The following is an 8,955-nucleotide window of genomic DNA, read 5'->3' as shown; positions in this document are numbered from 1 at the left end:
TCTTCAGTGTTCTAAAAAAAAAAAAATTAAAATCCTTTCAGCAAATTTTAAGTTACTAAGTGATAAAAGGCAAAAGCCACAGTAGCATAATTGGCCCAGCAACAGACCCCCATCCCAAAAACCAGAGAACAGATAGGTTTCTTAAGACAAGCAAGGACTCTCAAAACTGGGCATTACCCCTTGCAAGATGAAAGAACTGCCTATTGAAATTACAAATGATCCCTTGACACTCTTTCAAGAGCAAAGGACTTCTCCCAATGTTCTAGCCAACACTCAATCCCCACAACCCTTCAAATCCCTCCTTAATCACCCAAACCCAACAAGCCACCCTCTTCCACACTCCCACCCAACAGGCCACTTTACAACAGTAGAAATATCCTGGAGACTGAAGTTCATTTAGCAGATATGTGGAGAACTGATGCAACGGTGACTCAGGTCAGCATTCTTCATCAGAAAAGGAAGAGAAAGGTAAAAAACACAAACACATACAAAAACTTAAATGGAACATAAATGTTTGAATGGCAGAATTGAATGTTAAACAAGAAACATACAATTGAAGAGCTTTTAGAAAATGAAGGTATTCTCACAGGCACAAACACTCAGTAGCCCAATCACATGAAAGAAAGAATATTGGGTTTTGTTGGCTCTTTGGATTTTGAAGAGTAAAACCAGCAACAAACCCATTCCATTCCCCAGTGTAAACAATACAAAGAATACTTGCTCTTGGAGATCACACCATCTTTCAAAAGGTAATATTTCAGGCTCCATTCCTTGTCAGCAGTTGTGGAAGGGGTAGCATTTGGAATCACTGCAAAAAGCACCTTCAACAGTTGGCACATACCACTGAAGGACATTGCAATGAAGACCTTCACCATAAAAATGGGAGCATACTCATAAAAATAGAACACAGTGAACTATCATCTACATTCACACTTACCCTTATTTAAATCCAAGGTTTAACAAAGAGAAAAATAGCAATTGTTTCTCCCTCAGTGTTTTATATATAAAGAAAAAAACTGCTTGAGTGTCAGGTGGAAGTTATTGAGTGCTCTGTGGATTAACACCAATTAAAGGGGAAAGGTGGGGAGGCTTCATCTTTTAACCATTTCAGTGCCACACTGTATCTATCTATGAAAGAAAGAACTTGCATTTATGTAGTGCCTTTCACAAACTCAGGACATTCCAAATCACTTTGCAGCCAATGAATTACTTTTGAAGTTTCATTGTTGCAATGTAGGAAACTCAGCAACCATTTTGCACACAGCAAGATCTCATAAACAGCAATGAGATAAATGGCCAGGTCATATATTTTTTAGTGATGTTGGTTGAGGAATAAATAATGGCCCAAGACACCAGATGAACTCCCCTGCTCTTCTTCAATTTGCGATCTGTGGAATCTTTTACATCCACCTGATGGCAGATGGGGCCTCGGATTAACGTCTCATCCAAGGCACTTCTGACAGTGCAGCACTTCCTCACTATTGGTACTTGGAGTGTAGTTTATGTGCTCAAATTGCAAAGTAAGATCCAATGAAAATAAGCTCTGTTTCTGGCAAATCAACATATTTCCTTTATCCATTCCCCTATATCCTCTACTGCTCCTTACCCCCTGATAATGTTGTCCCCTATTTCTCCTGAAGCTCAACTTCCCTAACTCTGCTGATCACTGCTTCTCCACCCAATTTCCTCTCCATCCCTGTAACATAGCCTCATTTTATCTGCGCTGAAAGACCCAACAATGCCTTTGTTACCTCTAAACTCAACTATTCAATGCTCCCCTGGCCAGCTTCCCAGTTTCCACCCTCAATAAACGACAACTCACCTGAAAGTCTGCTGCCCGTATCCGAAATTGCACAAAGTTCCATTCACTGATCACCCCCGCCCCTGCGCTCAATGACCTACATTGGCTCCCAGTCCAGCAACGTTTAATTTTTAAATTTTCATCATTATTTTCAAATCCCTCCATGGCCTTGCCCTCCCTATCTCTGTAACCTCCTCCAGCCCTACAAACCCCTGAGATCTCAACACTCTTCAAATTCTGGCCTCTTGAGCTTCCCCAGTTTCCTTCGCTCTGCCCTTGGCAGCCATGCCTTCAATTGCTGAGACCCTAAGGACCAGAATTTTCTCCCTGAATCTCTCTGCCTCTCGAACACTCTCTTCTCCTTTAAGACACTCTTTGTGAAGATTTTGGGTTGTTTTACTGTGCTAAAAGCACTGTATAAATGCAACTTTCTGAGTTGTCTGAATCGTGACAGTGTTGGGAATCTGAGAGTAGGAATAAACGGGTCATTCTCAGGATAGCAGGCTGTTCACAGCGGGGTGTTGCAAGGATCAGTGCTGGGGTCACAGCTGTTCAGAATCTATATAAATATTTCCAAATTTGCTGATGACACAAAACTAGGTGGGAATGTGAGTTGTCAGGAGGATGCAAAGATGCTTCAAGGAGATTTAGACAGGCAAATTGAGTGGGCAAGAACATGGCAGATGGTATATAATGTGGAAAAAAGTTGTTATCCACTTTGGTGGGAAAAACAGAAATGCAGAGTATTTCTTAAATGGTGAGAGATTGGGAAGTGTTGATGTCCAAAGGGACCTGGGTGTCCTCATTCATTTTTTTTATTCATTCATGGGATGTGGGCATCACTGGTTAGGCCAGCATTTATTGTCCATGCCTAAATGCCCTTGAGAAGGTGGTGGTGAGCTGCCTTCTTGAACCGCTGCAGTCCATGTGGGGTAGGTACACCCACAGTGCTGTTAGGGAGTTCCAGGATATTGACCCAACGACAGCAAAGGAACGGCGATATAGTTCCAAGTCAGGATGGTGTGCGGCGTGGAGGGGAACTTGCCGGTAGTGGTGTTCCCATGCACCTGCTGCCCTTGTTCTTCTAGGTGGTAGAGGTTGCGTGTTTGGAAGGTGCTGTAGAAGGAGCCTTGGTGAGTTGTTGCAGTGCATCTTGTAGGTGGTACACACTGCTGCCACTGTGCGTCAGTGGTGAAGGGAGGGAATGTTTGTGGATGGGGTGCCAATCAAGTGGGCTGCTTTCTTCTGCATGGTGTCGAGCTTCTTGAGTGTTGTTGGAGCTGCACTCATCCAGGCAAGTGGAGAGTATTCCATCACACTCCTGACTTGTGTGTTGTAGATGGTGGACAGACATTGGGGAGTCAGAAGGTGAGTTACTCGTGCAGAATTTCTAGCCTCTTACCTGCACTTATAGCCACAGTATTTATATGGCTACTCAAGTTTCAGTTTCTGGTCAATGGTAACCCCCATGATGTTGATAATGGGGGATTCAGCAATGCTCAAGCCATTGAACATTAAGGGACAATGGTTAGATTCTCTCTGGTTTGAGATTGTCATTGCCTGGCACTTGTGTGGCGCGAATGTTACTTGCCACTTATCAGCCCAAGCCTGGATATTGTCCGGGTCTTGCTGCATATGGACATGGGCTGCTTCTGAGGAGTCGCAAATAGTGCTGAACACTGCAATCATCAGCGAACATCCACATTTCTGACGTTATGATGGAGGGAAAGTCATTGATGAAGCAGCTGAAAATGGTTGGGCCTCAGACACTACCCTGAGGAACTCCTGCAGTGATGTCCTGGGACTGAGACAATTGACCTCCAACAACCATAACCATCTTCCTTCATGAATCATTGAAAGCTAACATGCAAGTGCAGCAAATGATATGTTGGCCTTCATCACAAAGGGTTTTGAGTACAGGAGTAAAGAAGTATTGCTGCAATTTGTTACAAGGTTTTTGTTTTTGTCATAAAAACTTAGAATTCTGTGTGTTTTAAAAAACTGATAAAGGATTTTTCAGGGGACATTGACACCTGCAAATAGCTGAAATTTGCAATGTTTGAAAAGGAAGTTCAAAACAAAAGCTGAACTTTATGGGTGTTTTGAAAGGAAGCTGAATGTGTACAAGGACAGGAAGCAGGCAATTTCAAGGAAACCAGCAAGGGGTTTGACCTCCTTCAGAGCTACTCTTTGAATGACGAGGGAGATGCTATGTCTGGACATGTGACCTGTTTAGGAAGGTTTTGCTTTCACTTTGGACCCTTTAAAAAACCAGTGAGTTGGACAAAGAGCAGGCATTTGAAATTTGATTTTTGACCTGCCTGGAGATCAGCGAGGAAGACCCAGAAATAGTTTTAACTCTCTCTGTAAAGGAATCCTGCATCTCTTGAGAAGAAACCCTGTATTTCAGAGGCAGTCGATTTATATTGCCTCCTGTCTCTGAAGAATCACTGCATCAAGTGTGGTTCCTGTTGCCTCCTATGTTTTAAGAAATCTGAAGAAATCTTCTACTGCTATCCTGCTGTTGTAAAACCAAAGAAGACATGTTGCTGCACCCCTTATGAAAGACCTATGTGAATCCTGCTGCAGTTGAATTGCCTTGGACATCTAGCCATCACAGACTGTTCATCAAACTCGTCTGGTGAGACTTCGAGTGGCATCCAACTATTCGATTCTGGGGCACCTCACCAAACCGAAGAACTTCCTACCAGAATGTGACAAACTAAGTTGTTTTATTATTCCTTCTATTCCAATGAAACAGCTGTAAATATAAAACCCTTTTTCCCAGTTAACCGTTTTTTTTGGATGTTTGTGTGTGTGTACATGAGGGCTAGGGAAATAAGGAACTTTTTGTATATAGATTTATCTCATTATTGGTTAAGACTTGTTTTTATAATAAATAGTTGATTTTGTTTTTGATTAAAGAAACCTGGTTGGTGTGCATTATTCTGGGGTCAAATAGAGTATGTAATTGGCTGTTTTTTGCGAGGCGAGAAATTTATTGATATGCTATGACCTGTGGAGAAGTGGAACTGAATTAACAGTGCACTCCTCCCGCCTCAGTCCCAACAAATTGTATAGAGCCTTGGTGAAACTGCACCTGGAGTCTTCTCTACAGTTTTGGTCTCCTCAACTAAGGACGGATATACTTGCCATCGAGGGAGTTCAAAGGAGATTCAACAGACTAATTCCTGGGATGTTGGGATTGATTTAAGAGGAGAGATTGAGGAATCTGGCCTTGTATTCTCTAGAGTTGCGAAGAATGAGAGATGATCTCATGGAAACTTACAAAATTCTTACAGGGCATGACAGGGTGGATGTAGATAGGAGGCTTCCTCTGGCTGGTGGGTGGACAACCCAGGAACATAGTCTTAGAATAAGGGATCGGCCATTTAGGACTATGAGGAGGAATTTCTTCACTCAGAGGGTGGTGAATCTTTGGAATTCTCTACCCCAGAGGGCTCTTGAGGCTCAGTCATTGAGTATGTTCAAGACAGAGAGTGATAGATTTCTCGATATTTAAGGCATTAAGGGATATGGGGATAGTGTGGGAAAATGGCATTGAGGTAGAAGATCAGCTATAATCTAGTTGAATGGTGGAGCAGGCTCGAGGGGCTGAATGGCCTACTCCTGCTTCTATTTCCTATTTTCCTAATAATCCACAAAAACCTTCAGCTGGGTCACTGGATAGCAATCAAAAGACAGAATTTTGGCTGATTTTATGTTCCCTCACCCAGAGATGGAGAGAATAACCATGAACCCTTACAGAGGTCACAGAGTTGCAATGCAGTAATAAATAACTCTAAGGATAAAAAAAATACATGAGGAGCCTAGATATACAAACATGTCTCATCTACAAGGAATACCATGTATGATGCACTGGCTAAAATTTGATTACTTACCAATTATTATTTATTAAATAAAAATATTGAAATAATGGTTCAGGTGAAGATGAATTGACAATTCAGGAACCGGCTCTCATTTACATATAACTTGCATTTACAGAGTTCTTACAGAACATCCCAAAGTACATCACATGCAAAGACTAAAGTGCGACCGCTCCTGAGTGAGAACAGCACCCATTTTGTACAAAGCAAGATCCCACAAACAGCTGTGAGATAATTTATCAGTTAATTTTTGTTTTGGATGGTGCTGGACACCATGAGAATTCCCGATCCTTCTTTGAAAATTACTGTGGGATCTTTATCTTCAACCAAAACCACTGTAAAATGCAGGCAGAACCTCAATTTAATGTCTCATCCAAAGGGCAGCACTTCCAAATAATGTCAGTCCAGATTGTGCGCTCCAGTTGTGGAGCAGGATTTGGAGGCACAGCCTCCTGAGTTAGAAGGGAGACAATGCATCTAATGGTGAAGGAGTGGGTTTATAGTCAGTTCAAATCCAAGAACACTTCTGTAAACTGAAGAGCAACAGTTTACCTTACACATTACAGGAAAGGACAGTGGGACTGGAAGAGATTACTGCGGTTGAAGAGCTCGCACCAGCTGAGGAACGATGGGCTGAATGGCAGTCGGTGATGGTCTCAATGTACTAAGAACATAAGAACTAGGAGCAGCAGGAGGCAATTCAGCCATTTGAGCCTGCTCCGCCATTTAATACGATCATGGCTGATCTCATCTCGCCCTCAACTCTACTTTCCTGCCCGTTCTCCATAACCCTTCCACCCATTACTTATTAAAAATTTGTCTATCTCCTCCTTAAATTTACTCAATGTCCCGGCACCCACCGCACTCTGGGGTAGTGAATTCCACAGACTCACGACCCTTTGAGAGAAGTAATTTCTCCTCATCTCTGTTTTAAATCTGCTACCCCTTATCCGAAAACTATGCCCTCTTGTTCTAGATTGCCCCACAAGAGGAAACATCCTCTCTACGTCTACTTTGTCAATCCCCTTAATCATCTTATATACCTCAATTAGATCTCCTCTCATTCTTCTAAACTCTGGAGAGTAAAGGCCTAAGCTGTTCAATCTCTCTTCACAAGACAAACCCCCTCATCTCTGGAATCAATCTAGTGAACCTCCTCTGAACTGCCTCCAATGCAACTACATCCCATCGCAAGTAAGGGGACCAAAACTGTACACAGTACTCCAGGTGCGGTCTCACCAATGCCTTGTACAGTTGCAGCAACACTTCCCTACTTTTACACTCTATTGCTTTAGCAATAAATGCCAAAATTCCATTTGCCTTCCTTATTACCTGCTACACCTGCATACTAGTTTTCTGCGATTCATGCATGAGGACACCCAGATCCCTCTGCACCAAAGCACTCTGCAGTTTCTCTCCATTTAGATAATAATTTGCCTTTCTATTCTTCCGTTCAAAATGGATAACCTCACACTTATCCACGTTAAACACCATCTGCCAAATTTTGGCCCATTCACCTAATCTATTCATATCCATTTGTAAATTTCTTATTTCTTTACTGAAACTTATGATCCCACCTATTTTAGTGTCCTCTGCAAATTTGGCTACAGTACCTTCTATTCCTGCATCCAAGTCATTAATATAGATTGTAAATAGTTGGGGCCCGAGGACCAAACCCTGTGGCACCCCACTAGTTACATCTTGCCAACAAGAAAAGGACCCATTTAAAAAGACTTACTGTTTTCTATTGGTTAGCCAATCCTCTATCCAAGCTAATAAATTGCTCCTAACCCCATGTGATCTTACCTTGTGTCTTAAACGTTTGTGCGGCACCTTATCAAATGCCTTCTGGAAGTCCAGATACACTGCATCTACAGGATCCCCATTGTCCACTTTACTTGTTACATCTTCGAAGAACTCTAGCAAATTAGTCAAGCACGATTTACCTTTCATAAAACCATGCTGACTCTGATGGATTGCATTTTGACTTTCCAAATGTCCTGTTATTACTTCCTTCATAATGGATTCTAACAATTTCCCAATGACAGATGTTAAACTAACTGGTCTGTAGTTTCCTACTTTCTGCCTCCCTCCCTTTTTGAATAAGGGCGTTTTTTCTTCAGCATTTTTCCAATCCACTGGAACCTTCCCCGCATCCAGCAGATTTTGGAATTATAACCAATGGATCCACTATCTCCACTGCCACTTCCTCGAAGACCCTAGAATGTAGGCCATCAGGCCCTGGGGACTTGTCTGCCTTGAATCCCAATAGTTTGCTCAGTACTTTTTCCCTAGTGATGATTATTGTTCTAACTTCCTCCCTTTCTATAACCTCTGCATTACCTGTTACCATTGGGATGATACTAGTGTCCTCCACTGTGAAAACTGTGGCAAAATACTGATTCAGTGTCTCCGCCATTTCGGTGTTCCCCACTATTAAGTCTCCAGTCACATCCTCCAAGGGACCAACATTCACTTTAGCTACTCTCTTCCCTTTTATCTACTTATAGAAGGTTTTGCTATCCGTTTTTATATTTTGCGCTAGTTTTCTTTCATAATTTACCTTTGCTCTTTTTATTACTTTTAGTCACCCTTTGTTGATCTTTAAAAGTTTCCCAATCTTCCAGCCTGCCACTGGCCTTTGCAATATGGTATGCCTCAATTTTTGTCTTTATGTTATCCTTAACTTGCTTGCTTAGCCATGGATGTCCCCCCACCTCCCTTACAATCTTTCTTCCTCTCTTGAATATATTTTACTTGGGAGGAATTGAATATCTCCTGAAACATCTGCCACTGCTCATCAACTATCCTACCTTTTAGTCTTCCTGCTGAATCCACGAGGGCCAAATCTGTTCTCATGCCTATGTAATTACCTTTGTTTAACTCCAGAACGTTAGTGTGGGACTCCAGTTTCTAGTCCTCAAACTGAATTTGAAATTCTAGCATGCTATGATCACTCTTCCCTAGAGGATCCTTAACTATGAGATCATTAATTACTCCCACCTCATTACAATATACCAAATCTAGAATAGCCTGCTCCCTGGTTCGTTCCACAACATATTGCTCCAAAAAACAATCTCTAATACAATCAATGAATTCTCCCTCGAGGCTACCCTTGCCAATTTGATTAATCCAGTCTAGATGCATATTAAAATCACCCATGATTATTGCCGTACGTTTCGTACAAGCCCCCAGTATTTCCTGGTTTATACTGTGCCCCACTGTTTGGGGACCTATAGATTACTCCCACCAGGGACTTCTGTCCTT

The sequence above is a fragment of the Heterodontus francisci genome, chromosome 47, assembly GCF_036365525.1.
Source record: "Heterodontus francisci isolate sHetFra1 chromosome 47, sHetFra1.hap1, whole genome shotgun sequence".
NCBI lineage: Eukaryota > Metazoa > Chordata > Chondrichthyes > Heterodontiformes > Heterodontidae > Heterodontus > Heterodontus francisci.
This window is presented reverse-complemented; position numbering follows the sequence as displayed.